The sequence below is a fragment of the Scophthalmus maximus genome, chromosome 12 (genome assembly GCF_022379125.1).
Source record: "Scophthalmus maximus strain ysfricsl-2021 chromosome 12, ASM2237912v1, whole genome shotgun sequence".
NCBI lineage: Eukaryota > Metazoa > Chordata > Actinopteri > Pleuronectiformes > Scophthalmidae > Scophthalmus > Scophthalmus maximus.
In genome coordinates this window covers 18,225,910-18,240,609 of record NC_061526.1, presented here as the reverse complement: position 1 = coordinate 18,240,609, position 14,700 = coordinate 18,225,910, and the positions used below count along the sequence as shown (strand labels likewise).

Genomic DNA, 14,700 nt, shown 5'->3' with positions numbered 1-14,700 from the left:
AACTCATCTTTTGTTGCTATGTTACGTATTTGGTTTTACTAAAGCGCTTTTAGCTGACAGGTCAAAAAGAGAAAGAGTAGGGAAGAAAAGAAAGAGAGAAACAGCTGAGGAACACTATTAAAAAGGCTAACAAGGTTATTAATCAGGATGGACGAGAACGAATTTCATTTCTCTCTTCCTTTACCTCAGGGGATGTGTCCTCACTTTGTCTCCTTTCAACCTGTGTTCTCCCTCGCGCTCTTTCTATCACTCTTTGTGTCTGGCTCTGTGAAAAGAAACCACCTGAATTTGGCTGCTTCCTCTGCTTAATCTCAAATTCTTTCCTGCCTTTCTTCTCTGCCCTTTTTCTAAGGACATGCAGCAGCAGAAGCGAAGAGTTTGGAACTGCAGTGTTATCTGTGTAACCAATTCAAAGCCAAGTAGCCTCTCAGTGAGATCCATGCAAATCCAATTGACACCATTTCTGATATTTTCGTTGATATGGACTGACTGTACAGCAGTGGGAGGAAAGGACGCTTGCAGCTGGCCGGTGTGCAGAACAGCTGCGGGGGAAACCCTAAAATAAAGAGATATTGAGGAGTTGCCGGTAATATTGTGAAAGAGAGAAGAATGATAGCAATAGAGAGCTGTGACGTTGTGTCTGTGTTGTTTGCCGTCGGCATCATCCTTTATGTTTGCTGAATTTACAGCTTGTTGGGTATTATCCCATCCCTTGAAAAAAATGCTCGTCCCGTATTTACAGAGCCCAAGGTTGCGGATCTAAACTTGTATAAAGTACAAAGGCAATCACCTTTCGATTGAAAATGTACATTGACAAAGTAAATATCAAAATCGTCAATTAGCCCTGTACGAGGAGAAACGGTAGAACCAACACAAACACAAACAGACAAGCTTGTATCAATGATGTGAGAGACACACGGGGGTTGAAACGCAACAGGGGAAAGAGCTGAGTGAACCTGTGGAGCATCACATTAATTCAGGCATAGCACAAAAAGTCGCACACGCCGTCAGCTGATCTGTATCAGCTGACTCCGTTTATATAATCCGCCAAGCTCACTCTCCCACTCCCCTCTGATCATTCATGCTGCTGCAGCGACCGGATATGCCGATTTATTCCTCCGGCATCATCCTGTTATGATTCCTTCCTAAACATATACTCGTGATAGCATCTCTTGCCTGGCGCATTGTGTAGACTTCAGCATCTCAGCGATACTGTCCCGAGTCCGCAGGGCTTTGCTCTGCACACACCAAAGGGTCCGTTGTGCTCCGTGCAGAATATATGGCACGCTGCATCCCCAAGAGGGAAGTCAGAACACAGATGTAACTGTATAATCCTGGGCTACTTTCGACCATCCTGCATAACCAATGCTGTACACCGTCTTTCCTCCACTCCGTCCCTCTTCCCCCCTGTAACCAATCAAGGTTTCACTGGCCACAGGGACTAAGAGGGACAATATGTTCTCTTTTTCGAGCTGTTTGCATGTGCTTTATGTATTTCCGAGATCAAAGCGGGGGAAAGCACACACACACACACACACACACACACACACAGACACACACACACACACACACACACAGACACCACCTACACTCTCCCTTTCAGCTCAGTCAGGAACATAATGGATGTGTCTTGTGACCCTGTTACATACCATACCAACATGGCCATCATTAACCGCATGAAAGACACACAGACACGGTAACTCACTGTCTCAGACCACACAGAAATTCAACTCCCACCTTCAGCGGTCCATACAGCATAGTTAGCGGACACCACTGTGTATCTGTGTGTACGTATGTACCGACAACACAATTACAGGATACCTGTGGTGTGTGGGGAAAAAACTGGGGTTCATGTACAGTAGTGACGATCTCTTTCAAGTCTGATAGAATTAACTTTAACGTCACAGATGATGCTGCCTACAGTCCAGCAGTCTAAAGAAAGTCAGGAAGCGAACGGTGTAATATAATTAGTCTGGTTTCTCATGAGCTACTTCACTGTCCCCTTGCTGGCTTTTTACCCTTGCTGTCAATGTGTGTGTGTGTGTGTGTGTGTGTGTGTGGGGACATGAATGATAATGGATATTGGACTGTCAGACAAATACAAACACACAGGCACAGCCACACACTGTTCGGCCAGACAGCACTGCATCCCACAAACGGACTAGATGCAAGGACATGCTCTGCTTTTCCCTCTCTTCTCCCTCTCTCTGTCAGTCTGTTTTCCGCCTGTCTTTACATACATTACACACACACACACACACACACACACACACACACACGCACAACGGTGGGCAAAATGTCTGCCTCTGACTCTTACAAACATCCTTTTTTCTTTCTTTGCTTTAGCAGTGTCCATTATAACTTTCTTTGCGAACTTTGTCTGCATGTGATGCCTTGGTTAGTGTTATCTGTGTGTACGTGTGTGTGTGTGTGTGTGTGTGTGTGTGTGTGTGTGTGTGTGTGTGCGTGTGCGTGTGTGTGATGTCAGCACTAATGACTTGTTAAAAGCTGTCTTTGCGCCAACGTTAGTTTTTGACTGAATCATTAGATTGGCTCAGTTCTGTTCCCCTTGTGTGCATGTGTCTATCAGTGTGTGTGTGTGTGTGTGTGTGTGTGTGTGAGAGAGTTGGCCTCTCATTAACTTTCCACCCAGTGTTGTGATGTAAACCCCTGCTGAGTCTGGCTTGTTGACCAGCTCTCGCAATGCATCCCCCCATCATTATCACGCTTTTCTGTGCTTTTCTGTGCTGCCTGCAACATGGATTATGATTCTCAATAAAAATACTCCCATGATTTCCTTTTTGCCCCAAACAAGCAATCCTCACATTTATCTATAGTCTTTTTTGCTGCTCAGTACTCAGCTTCACAAACCAGCAGGAACTTTTGCGCTAACAGCCTTACTTGTTAAAAATGTTGTTGTTCAAACAACATCCTTAAATCTGTGGGGTGCAAACAAGTCAAGATTTTTTTTCTTGAAAGGCAACTATGTGTGTATGTCAATAAGGAATCTGTACAACAGCAACAAATTAAACAGCAGCAAGTTGTAATAAACTCATGTTTTATTCTGTGCTGTGGTGGTGTGCAGCTTTCAAATGCCAGTCACATAGCGAGACATCCCTAGTTTGACACAGGGATGATGAGTCACTGTTTTTGACTGCTGGGATTAGCTTCCCATTCGCTGACGATTATGTCGCCCCCCCCCATCTTTATCCAGGTTCTTAAAGAGTCGGTTTGTCACAGAGCAGGTGCAAGATGTTGAAAGAAAAAACTAAACTGTGCACCTCAAGAAAATTCCAGTTTTCTCTCCAAAAACAGCCGTAAGTATCATCATCATCACCATTTTACACCAGACAAGAAAGAGAAGCAGCTCAGCCATCACATTATAGAGCTTGGTGTTATATCCTGCATGTGTTCAGTGATTTAGTACGGCCCATGAATGATGTAGTAAAAACTGAAATGGCCCTTGATAGGAAGGAGGTCCCCCAACAGTATTTGACCTCAAAACGGATCTTTCTGTCATCTCCCTGCTCTGCAGCACTGCGTATAAATCTGGTTTTTGAGATCATTTTTTTACTTTTCTTGCTGTGTCTCAAACATTTTGCATGAAGAGTCAAGTAGCTGCTACGTTGCAAAATGCTTTGAAATCTGTAATAGGTAAGCGAAGCTGTTTAGAAGTCAAAATTGGATTAAAATGTCACTATTTCCAATATCGTATTGCAAATGATCTTGCGCCGCTAACGACCTTAATCAAATTAATCAGGGTTAATTTGTACATGGGCTTCACCTTCTTCGTATTACTGCTTTAATGGCATGATAATTACACAGTTGGTGTGCGTGTAAACCTCGCCGATTACACCTTTTAGCCAGCTTCCTAACTTACACTTTTGAGCACTGTTACCTGTAGTCACCATGACAACCTGAACCTCTTCCCTCTATAGGAAGTACATCTGGAGGGCAAAGTGTCCTAATGGTTTGCCAGAGGGTGATGTCACGAGGTGGACCAGAAACGGAAACACGCCTCCCGAGAGAGGACAAAGTGAACCTGCCTCAACGCAATGACAAAATGCAAAACGGCAGACATAAACACATGGACCGTGGACACACTTCAACCACGCAACTACACAAACTATACCCTTTGTGGGAACTGTTAGGTTTCTCTCTACACTATTGTAAGGTCTCATCCATACTCTGTAAAGTGCCTGGAGATAATGCATGTTTGCAGCTATTCAAATAAAAATTTAATTGGATTTAAATCAATATGGGAACATATGGACAGATGGTACGTATTTGCAAAAACACTCACACCTGTCCTTCAGTCTGTGTCCCTGTGAGGACAAACCAATGAAAGAACAGTGTGAGAACAAAGAGCAACAACACACAGAGTAAGAGGAGGCTTAAAATGAACACAGGACGTGTGGAGGGAGATAAGAGAGGAAATTAAGTCACAAGGGGAGGCGGGGCCAAAGGGGTGAGAGGGTTTATGATTGCCTCTAATACTGTTAGACTGCTTCTTCTACCATGACATTAAACATCTGCAAAATCCATTAACTGCCCCTTAAATATTAGCATCTGCCATTTACATCCATTTAAATTTAGCATGGGTATTTGTAAATAGGCCCTAATCGTATTTACATAATTTACATTCATTTTTTTCCGTCCTTGTTCCCTGCAGTATTTTTTTTCTCATCCATCACTTCATCCATCACTCTGACTGCCTACCCCTCACACCTTTTTTTAAGACTTCATTCATTAAGTCTTTCTTTCACCAATTTGCACATGGACCACCATCTACCACACATATTCACCTTTAGAAAGCGTGCACATTAGTTCTGCTTGCTTGGTGTTCGATGGAGTCTGTCCCCCGCGCTGGCCCCCTTAAGAGACCCTGCTGAAGCTGCCACCAAAACCTCTGATTCATCAATCTCCCTGCAGCTGGCAGGAAAGTGACACAAGGGGCTCGGCCCCTGCTGGCGGCCTGGAGCCAAGATGGCTGATGGGGTTGTGGAGGATAGAGCAAAGTGACAAGGAGCCAGATAAAGGGTTGAGCACAGAGGAGAAGGATGGAGGTGAATTTTACAGTATGTGCTTGTGAAATTGTATTGGGAGGGGCGCAATTTATATGCCCAAGTGCATATGCAGCGTGTGTGTGTGTGTGTGTGTGTGCGTGTGTCAAAGAGAGAGAGAAAGAGAGAAGCGAGCATGAAGCTAAAAGGAGATTTCACGGTACTAAGCTGATACACTAAAAGCAGAGTAAAGGGCACTAGGGTTAATAAGCATTCAACAAATGGATTTAGGGCTACATGTAATCCCCAAACATACCTACACAAACACACACACACACACACACACACAGGGCTAGGTGTACACACTCCTTCACAGCAGGGGTACCCAAACACATGCACAGCGTCGCCACCATTACATTAAATCAGAAAATGAGAGAAGAAAGTGGAAGAGAAGAAGGGAAAGGTAAAGAGGAAGAGGAAGGTGCTAGTGTAAGCAGGCCTGCAGTGAAATGATATGTCTATGAAAGTTTAATTTATAGATTCTTCAGCCTGAAGCTTAAATCTTTGAATGGAGACTTCCATGAAATGTTTGCACCTCAAATACTGATACTGACATTGAGTCTTACACCTGTGCAGGTTGTCAGAAAAGCGGAGAAATCCTTTGCAACCACCCGTCTGCTTAATAGTCATGATGTCACACACTAACCCCCATAGGAGCTGCCCAGTGTCACCGCAGTCCGTTATTTATGGTCTCTGAGCAGCTTGACTGAAGCCACTGAGGTTAAGTGCCTTGCTCGAGGGCAACGTCTCTGCTGGTCTGGGCACCAAATCCAGTCTGCTTCTTTAACAGCCTGGCTGCTGCTGGCTTGATTTACCTCCATAAAAGTGTTATAAAAGTGTCCGTGTTATCCCCCAGAATGAAAACCATTTTAACTCTGACAGTGCTTTTACAGGGGGCAGTCTTTTTTTCCAGTGGAAAGTTTAATTTAACTGCGGCTACAGCTAACGACCCCTTTCATTATCACTTCATATATCTGTTAACGGTTTCATCGCCGATTCTATAAAACAACCAAAAACATAAAAATCGCCTATAACAATTTCCCTGAATCCAATGAAGCATCTTACATTTGCCTCCTGGCTGAATTTACACCGGTTGCACTGGTGCTCCGATTAAGGGGAACCTAAAAAAAAATATATCTATTGCACCGAATCAGTTGTTGCAGAATAATTTCCTGTAACTGTCTGAAATGCTATGCATAAAAACATATTGACCAAGAACAGTGGGGGCAGTGCCGTACATGCACAAATGAGCAATCTACTGTACATTGCACACAGATCTTTCCTCTCTGTGTGCTACTTTTCAGTGAGATTGAGCTCTGTGCTACTGCATTGATGAGTCATTGATGACACACGAGCACAACCACTTAACATCCATATGACTTCTGCCAAAGATGCATACATGCAGAAATATAAGTTTGTCCATTTAGACGTCGTTCCCAGTCATGGATTCCCTGTTTCAGTTTGCCTGCGCTGACAATGGGTAGGCAGACACTGTGGGACACACAAATGCACTGACACACACACAAACATAACCCCTCTCTCTCCTTCCCTCTCCCCCTATGGGTTAGGGGCACAGTACATTCTGGGCTGTTGTTCAAAGCTTAGAAGGATTAGCTGCATGATCTTCCACTTTTTCACATTTTTTTTAAATAGATATTTTCATATTTTTAGCAGGTTTTGGCTCGTGGAAGCGTACTTTAGAATAAACACATTTCTTCTCTGTTTAGCAAAAAAAAAAAAAAAAAGCCATCTATCCTGCAAAGCATAGAGTACAAGTGGAGGAGACTATGTTCCTGTTTTGAACCTGGGATTGCCCCCACCGTGCACCAAGCAAGGTTCACGAAGAGTGTGAACCATGCCTGCACACACAGCCATCGAACATGCAAGCCAGCCCTTATCACCCATCGCCGATGCCTGACCTCACTAACGCCCTTGTGGAAACAAATCCCTGGAGCCCGGCTTCAAAATTGAAAAAAAAGAAAAGAAAAGTGGAAAGCCTTTTTCCAGAGTCATGAGCAGCATATTAGTGCTGATAATTTGGGGATGAGATGCGAGGATGTGATGCGAGTGTCCATACTTTGGGGCACAGGGTGTATAATCTAATCCAGTCTAATCTAATCTGCTATGAACTTGTCTAATACTTGGGATAAGGACTCCATTGACTTCTGCTTGAATTGTGTAATGCTCCACTCATCGGTGGATTTATTTTGTGAACAATTTCTTGCAGACAGACACAAACCGCAAGAACATGTTGCTATGTGTAATGAAGTCATGTAATGGCACTGAGCTCATTGGAGCTCATTTTAAATGGTCTCCTTGGAGAAGGTTGACGCTGCCTTTTAAAACCAGCGCTGTGATTTGCGAGTCTCTGATGAATTCTCTGGGTTTGGTTTCAGTGAAGCAAGCAGTAGCAGGATGTCTGTGCTTCATTTTATTTCACATTTTGTCCACTTTTCCCCCCCTTTGCCGTATTCTCCCCCTACTCTCTCTCCCCGTCTCTCTCCCCCTTACATCTTGAAGCTATCAGTATGTTGGCAGCGAGACAACAGAGTCAGCACAGCACGTGGAGAAAACGCACCCACAATTCCACTGCTGTGTCCAACACACACACACACACACACACACACACACACACACACACACGTGTCTGTGACTCCATAGTGATGGCCAGCTGGCAGAGAGCCCAACTCGGTGTTTCCAAGGCAACAAGTTTGTAAATTTAGTGACATTGTGTTAGATGGTGTGTGTAGACTTGTGTGTGTGTCTGTGTAAATATTTTTAAGAAAAACAATATTGAAAACATGTGAAAATGCGACGTAAATAACACAAACATACTTGAAACTGTGACTGAAACACTCCGAGACCTGAAGATCTGTGTAGATGGCAAATTCATACATGAATGATGACGTTTGTGGTCGGAGTTGTAATCTTCTGCCGTGGTATTTTTGCGCCGCGCCTCCCAGAGATGACTTCTAACTAGATCTCTGCTCCCGGTTTTAATGTCTTCAGACATTTATATGATTTTGTGATGCTGATGCAGTTTTTTTTTTCTTGAGTTGAAGAGTTCAAAGAGTGTGGTTCCCCAAAAGTTGTAGTCTCACTCTGATTGTGGCACTCTAATCTCTACCTGCTGAAGACAAAATCTCGGGAAAAATATATCTTTTTAAAATAATTTACTTATAAGAAAGCCATATACAGCAGTTGGAATCAATACATTGCCTGTTTTGGTCTTTTTATGGGATTCGTTCACAAAGAGAAAAATATAGAATATCACCCAACGTATTTTGTACCTTTGACAAGCAATTATTGCTCACGATAATAAAAACACAGGTACAGTACATAGTATATTGCTTTTACATTACTCATCTCATGTTACTCCATGCATTGTTTCATGAGAAAAAAATGGACTGGTGGTTGGAGGCAGACTTACATCTTAGTGCATGTGCATATATATATATATATATATATATATATATATATATATATATATATATATATATGTGTGTGTGTGTGTGTGTGAGATTGTGTTTATGAGAGTGGATGAGCCCAGTTCGCTGTGTGGTCAGCCAAGAGAGGGAGAGTCCGTGGGACTTGTGTGTTTGATTGTGTTAGTGTATTGTTTAAACATCAAGCTGTCTAATTTTGATAAGCAACGGAATTAAAGGGAGACTCTATCGGCAAGTTTCAGACAGAAAATTCAGAGTCCCGAATCAAACCTAAGATCCCGCTGTCCGCCTTTCTCCCACTATTCTTCTGCTCTCTCGCTCGAACACATACACACACACACACACACCCACACGCACGCACGCACGCACGCACGCACACACACACACACACACACACACACACACACACACACACACACACACACACACACACACACACACACACACACACACACACACACACACACACAGATAGAATGACACTTTATTTATCAGGTCTACAAGAGGCTCTGACACAGAGGGATGCTGCAGGCTGAAGTGCTGAATACTCAGTGAAAGCGTTAACACCTCACACTGTTTATACTGTACTTGAAGGATTATGCTGGTATAAAGATACACGCACACACACGCACACATGCTTTTCTGGGAGAATCACACTGAAGATGCATATGTGAGTAAATTGCCAAAACAGTGCTCTGCATAATGTCTTCCCCTGAAGGAAGTATTCGGAGCAGGAACTAGAGCTGGAGGGAGGGAACATTTCAGGGTTCCACTTCTATCAGTCTCCAGAAATTCACAAAAACACTGCTTGTGTATGTTTTTGTGTGCGCGCATATGTGTGGATCTGCCCTGTCCTGTCCTGCCCAGCTGTTCTTCTGCTGACCTCATTTGCATTTAGGGGGCTACTAGAAAAACCATGTGTTTGTGCTCAAAGCAAAGCCCGTCCTAATAGTTGTTGGTTGTTGTGTTTCATCACACTGAGCTGGAAAAAAGAGAAAGAGGCAGAGGAAAATGTTCGAGAAGGGAAAGCACGAAGGGAGAGAATGATGAAAGAGAGAGGGAAAAGCGTCACTAATGTTTCCTGCTAAAATATTCAGACTACTGCCGCATGATGCGTCACCCTGTCCCACACATACGCGTACACTCACACACTGGCACATGTACACACACACACGGAGCCCTTCCTAGCCCCTCTCCCCAGACTAACCCCCCCCCCAGAGGAGCACACAGGAGCTGGCAGCCATATCTGACCATGCTGAACTTCCTGTACACACGCTTTTCTAACTCATGATTAATAATGTAGGAGAGGGAACAGAAGGGGGAATTCGGTGGGTACAAGAGAGAAACCTGACAATTTTAACGACGGACCAACTCTACACCATCATCAGGATGCAGCTTTTGCATACATCCCTATTTTGTAAGATGTGACAATGGAGCCCAGCGTGCAATTTTTAAGAGCAATAAACTATTGGAAATGTCATTTTTAAAGGAACAAACGCCAAAAAGAATCACTAGCTCTTGTGGCGACACTAACCTGCGCTCTATCCGCTGCCTAATTTTCACCATCCTCTCTCCCTTCCCTCCCTTTGAACCTTAGACTTGGTATTTAAAACATTAGAAGCCTGTAGTAAGCTCAGGAACACAGGGCAGGTAGAGGAGAGGAGAGGAGAATCAGTCACTTGACAGATAAATGCTCAACATAGAGACACGTGTAACTTGTTGAGAAAAACACTCCGATGTGATCAGTGTATTCAACCCGAGCAGCTGCTCCCGCCGCTCAATCTGCTGACGCAGTGCCTCGTCGACATGCATTCTTTTTTTCTACTGACATCTAGAGAGTATGTTTTCGAAAGGGAGAATCTGACTAATGAGGCCTCAACACAACTGACAATGTCTAATTTGTGTCTTGGAATATGGTCTCAACAGCTACGCTTAATTACTTTGTGTCTTGTGACAGTTTTGATATATATTTTAAGTAACCCTGACATCCTGTTGCCAAACTGTTGAATTTATGGTTTGAAAAAAACAAACTGGCGAGTAAATCCAACTGGCAGTAAATCCAACTCCAGCTTTTCCTTCAGAAACCTATGGATGACTTCACGGATGCAGCTTCCGATTACAGCCATACCTTTGTGACCTCATAAGCTCTTCTGCATTCAAACCGTATGAATAATAAACAGTGCGCTTGTGCTTTAACGCAGGAGATACAGTCGCTCATAACTTAAAATTATGAGTTATAGTTTGCATCAAAAAAGAAAGAGAGCAACAGGTCCTCTAGCTGAAACGATGCAGGTACAAAGCACAGAAATACTATATTTAGCTACCTCACTCCACTTCCGTCTCTTTCTTCATGTCATAATGAAAAGAACTGCTGCTTTAATACATTACTATTCCTGTCGCACGCACGCACGCACGCACGCACGCACGCACGCACACACACACACACACACACACGCGCACACACGCACGCACACACACGCACACACACACACACACGCACACACACACACAAAGACTCCGGCATAAGCCCACTAACCACCGTTTTCAGGATCCTGATTGGATGCTGCTGTTCTCCTCCCACCAATCCCATGATGGCAGTAAATTGCTGTGGTGCAGTATTGATTTTCAATGGGTAGGCAAGGCATCATACATACATGTCCTGTGTACGGTGTGGTAAATATGAACAAACTATTATATGATTCAGAATATAGAAATTATTGTGTAGATATAACAAACAGGTAAATAAAATTCTGAAATATCTGATGTAAAGATCTTACTGAATATCTCTTCACTTTTGTTTGGCTCATTGACTTGATACTAACTTGCCAAAGAGAGAGCACAACTGCACATCATTAACTCTGCTGTAAACACACATAAACATGAACACAGACACACACACACACACACACACACACACACACACAGTCCACTGCAGCTGTGACGGAGTCCCTCCAGAGACAAAGTGTGTCCAATCCTCTCCTTCTATCTAGGTCAGTCTCATACAAAAGTCTGCACACCTCCCTCCTCTCCATCCCTCTCACCATTACTTCTTCTCTTCTTCTTCCGCCTCCGTCCCAACATCTATAGCGCCATACTGTATGTGCCTCCTCTCATTCGCTCTACTACTCTCTTTCCTTCTACCCTTTCTTCTCTGTGTTTATCAGTGTGTGTTTGTGTGTGCATATGTGATCTCTGAAAAAGCCGACCAACACTGTCATTTATCCTGTTGCCAAAGGGATGAGGTTACATTTTTTGGGGAAAGTCATATATAAGATTTGTGGCAGGAAAGTTCCCTGATATTCATATTCAGCATAACTGTAAAATACATTCAAAAGGTTCAGCTGAAGAAAATTGAAAAGTTTCCGGAACCATTTTAAAGGTATAAAAAGCCCTGTTGATCCAGGGACAATCTGTACAGAACAGCGCTGAAATGAGTTTCATTGCAAAACCAAATATCCAACATTTGAAAAACTCACACCTACACTTAAAAAAAAAAGAAGAAGATTGCTGGCAATGAGAATGAATTGCTCTGTGGGTTTCTGGTGACTTATGAGTCATCTTTTATACGTTGTTTACAAAGTTTTACAGACAAACTAAAGTTTTTGAGGATCTGACATCGTCGATGTACACTGATGGATCTCAGGTGCTTTGGTCTACCTCTCAATAGTACAGCCTTCATTGTGAAAAAATTATTTTTAGCAACGGGCCCACTTGTCAACTGTAGCCGACAGAAGATGTGAACGTATGACAAATGACAGGAAGAAAGTCTCTTTTGTCAGGGAGGAAGTGCAGGTCTATATTTATACAACAGGACACAAAGTAAAGTCTTGTCCGCTGGACCGGCTTTATGCCCTTTGGGCAAAACAGGGGGGAAGTCAAGAGGACTGACAGTAAATAGGAGCTGATGGAACAACTGGTCACACACACAGTCACTATCCACAGAGGTCACTGCACACGCAACATGCCGCCTCAGACACACACTCACACACAAGCAGTCACACAGACTTAAAAGCATCCCTGAAATATATGAGATGTCTTCAAAGAGCGCCTATACTTTCACTGCTCCATCATTCTAAGTGTAATATGAATGTAAACTATATATGAATGTGGATATATAAATATATGTGCTTGAGATGATCAGCTTGTGTCTGCTCTCCGTGGACATCAAAGTGTCGAAGCTTCCTTCTGCTAATGCATTTACGTTTGGATGCTTGTCCATCTAACCCAGGTAGATGTTTTTAGTCGTATTCATAAACTAACTAATTTAAAGTGGAATGTTCCTGTCTTTACTATTGCTTGAGAATGCAACATGAACGTTTCAAACAATCTCCACTTACTGCAAGCCCACAGAAACATTTGGGGGGGGGACAATCAATGCATTATAAAAAATTAATGGAGTGACAGTTTGAGCTTTGCCGTGCGTGTTTGTGATCGTAATATGATGTTGCATTATTTCCACCGCATCAATTTTGCATCGGCAGCAGCTGCAACGTCATGGAGTCTTAAAAGTCACGCTTTGAATTTGCAATGACGGCTACAGGAAGTGGTGTCAAATGGCGACAAACTGCAAGTCTGCAGGAGCTGTAAGTATTTCCAGCTCAAGGTGAGAGGGAAAGAGCAAGAGGAGAAGAGGAAAGAGTAGCGAAAGAAAGTTAGATTTACCTAGATAAACTTAATATTAAACATATATGTTTATTAACCGATTGATATTGACTCCGACCACAAGTGTAAAAACACCGGCCGGGACTGGACATCAGGCCTACTGGGACAAATACATGTGGGCAGTGAGACAACAAATGATGCTGTGGTCAAAAATTTCACAGAAAGTATTGAAGTCATGTCACAGCTTTATTAAATCAAACATATGGTATCCTTCATATTTTGATTGTGAATTAAACGCATCACCTTTAATTTCTATGATAATAATCTCACAGGTTGGGTGACACTAATGCTCGGAGAAGTGGGCTCATGCATGAGCACAAGCCAACTGTTAAAATTCTCAACTGTGGTGAAAAAATGAATGAGTAAACGCTCTCCATTTGCTCTACAACCGCTGCTGAGAGGCCCTTGAGCAAGACACTTAGCCACCAACTGTTACTGTGAGCCAGCTCAGTGGCCACAGGGACGCAAGACAAACAGGGGGACTGCTGTGTTTTTCGCTGGCGAACCCTTATTGGATGGATTATTGTTGCAAATAAATCCTCCTTTAAATATTTTCACGTGAAATATAAAGGCAGCATATTTCAGCTGAGGAGCGTGTTTCCACCAGAGGGCTGTATCATTTTTATATCGGGACATTCAACAACCGTCATGATGGAAACACTGGGCTGTTTGGCTCGCAGCCTAGACAGATGGACTATAACACCAGGCTGGGGCAACCACATGGCCTGCAGGTCCATACAGGCCAAACAAGCGAATATGACATACACGCACACACGCATGCAACACAGACCACAGGGGGATGGACAGTCATACCAATGTCTCTGCCAAGGTCAGTAACCTGCTGAGATAGAGAGAAAAATCCTTTTTTTTCTTTTACTTCACTGTATACCTTAAGATCCGTTTTTTCATCTTTAAGGGGCTTTATAATTTATCATCTGTTTTTGAAACGCTCTCCCCAAAATGCACCTCTCACATGAAGGTGTAAAGAATGATCCATGCCGCTTGTCCTTTGAGGATCGCGGGAGGGCTGGACCCCTTCCCGGCTGACATTGGGCGAGAGAGGCGGGGGTACACCCACGACAAGTCGCCAGCGTATTGCAGGGCTGACGCGGTGAAAGAAAGAACCTTTCACACTCGCACAAACTGGCAATTTAGAGTCTCCAATTAACATCGGCCGCATGTCTCTGGACTGTGGGAGGGAGCCAGAGCGACCGCGCTGCCCTAAATGTGTTTTGTACAATTACAACATGAAAAATACGTCCACAATTCCTAACGTATTCTTCCGTCGGGCTCTTGAGCGATTAGCAAACCCCCTTGTTTGACTATGAGGCAGGTAAATGAGATCGAGACACGGCGAGGCGTTGAGAGTTTGACTCATTACTGTTGAAGGAGAGGGCCCTCTGTGTCTGCAGCTAGCATGTCATTAAGACTTGTTGAGGTAATTCGTCTCCAATTAGCCTTTCTCTGATATGAGGACCAGTTAAGGAGCGAGCGCCTGCAAGACGAGGCCACTCGGGGTCGGAGCCAAT

At 43.5% G+C, this 14,700-nt stretch overlaps 1 protein-coding gene and 1 long non-coding RNA gene across 8 annotated transcripts in view; one reads left to right on the top strand and one right to left on the bottom strand.

Annotated features, from left to right (window-relative positions):
• cacna1c (calcium channel, voltage-dependent, L type, alpha 1C subunit) overlaps nt 1-14,700 on the bottom strand; it is a 160,470-nt gene that overhangs the window by 80,352 nt on the left and 65,418 nt on the right. The window lies entirely within an intron of this gene.
• On the top strand, nt 1,611-4,232 carry LOC118292850. The gene is made up of 3 exons (XR_004787059.1): nt 1,611-1,696; nt 3,215-3,317; nt 3,939-4,232. It is a non-coding gene; the product is annotated as an uncharacterized LOC118292850 (long non-coding RNA).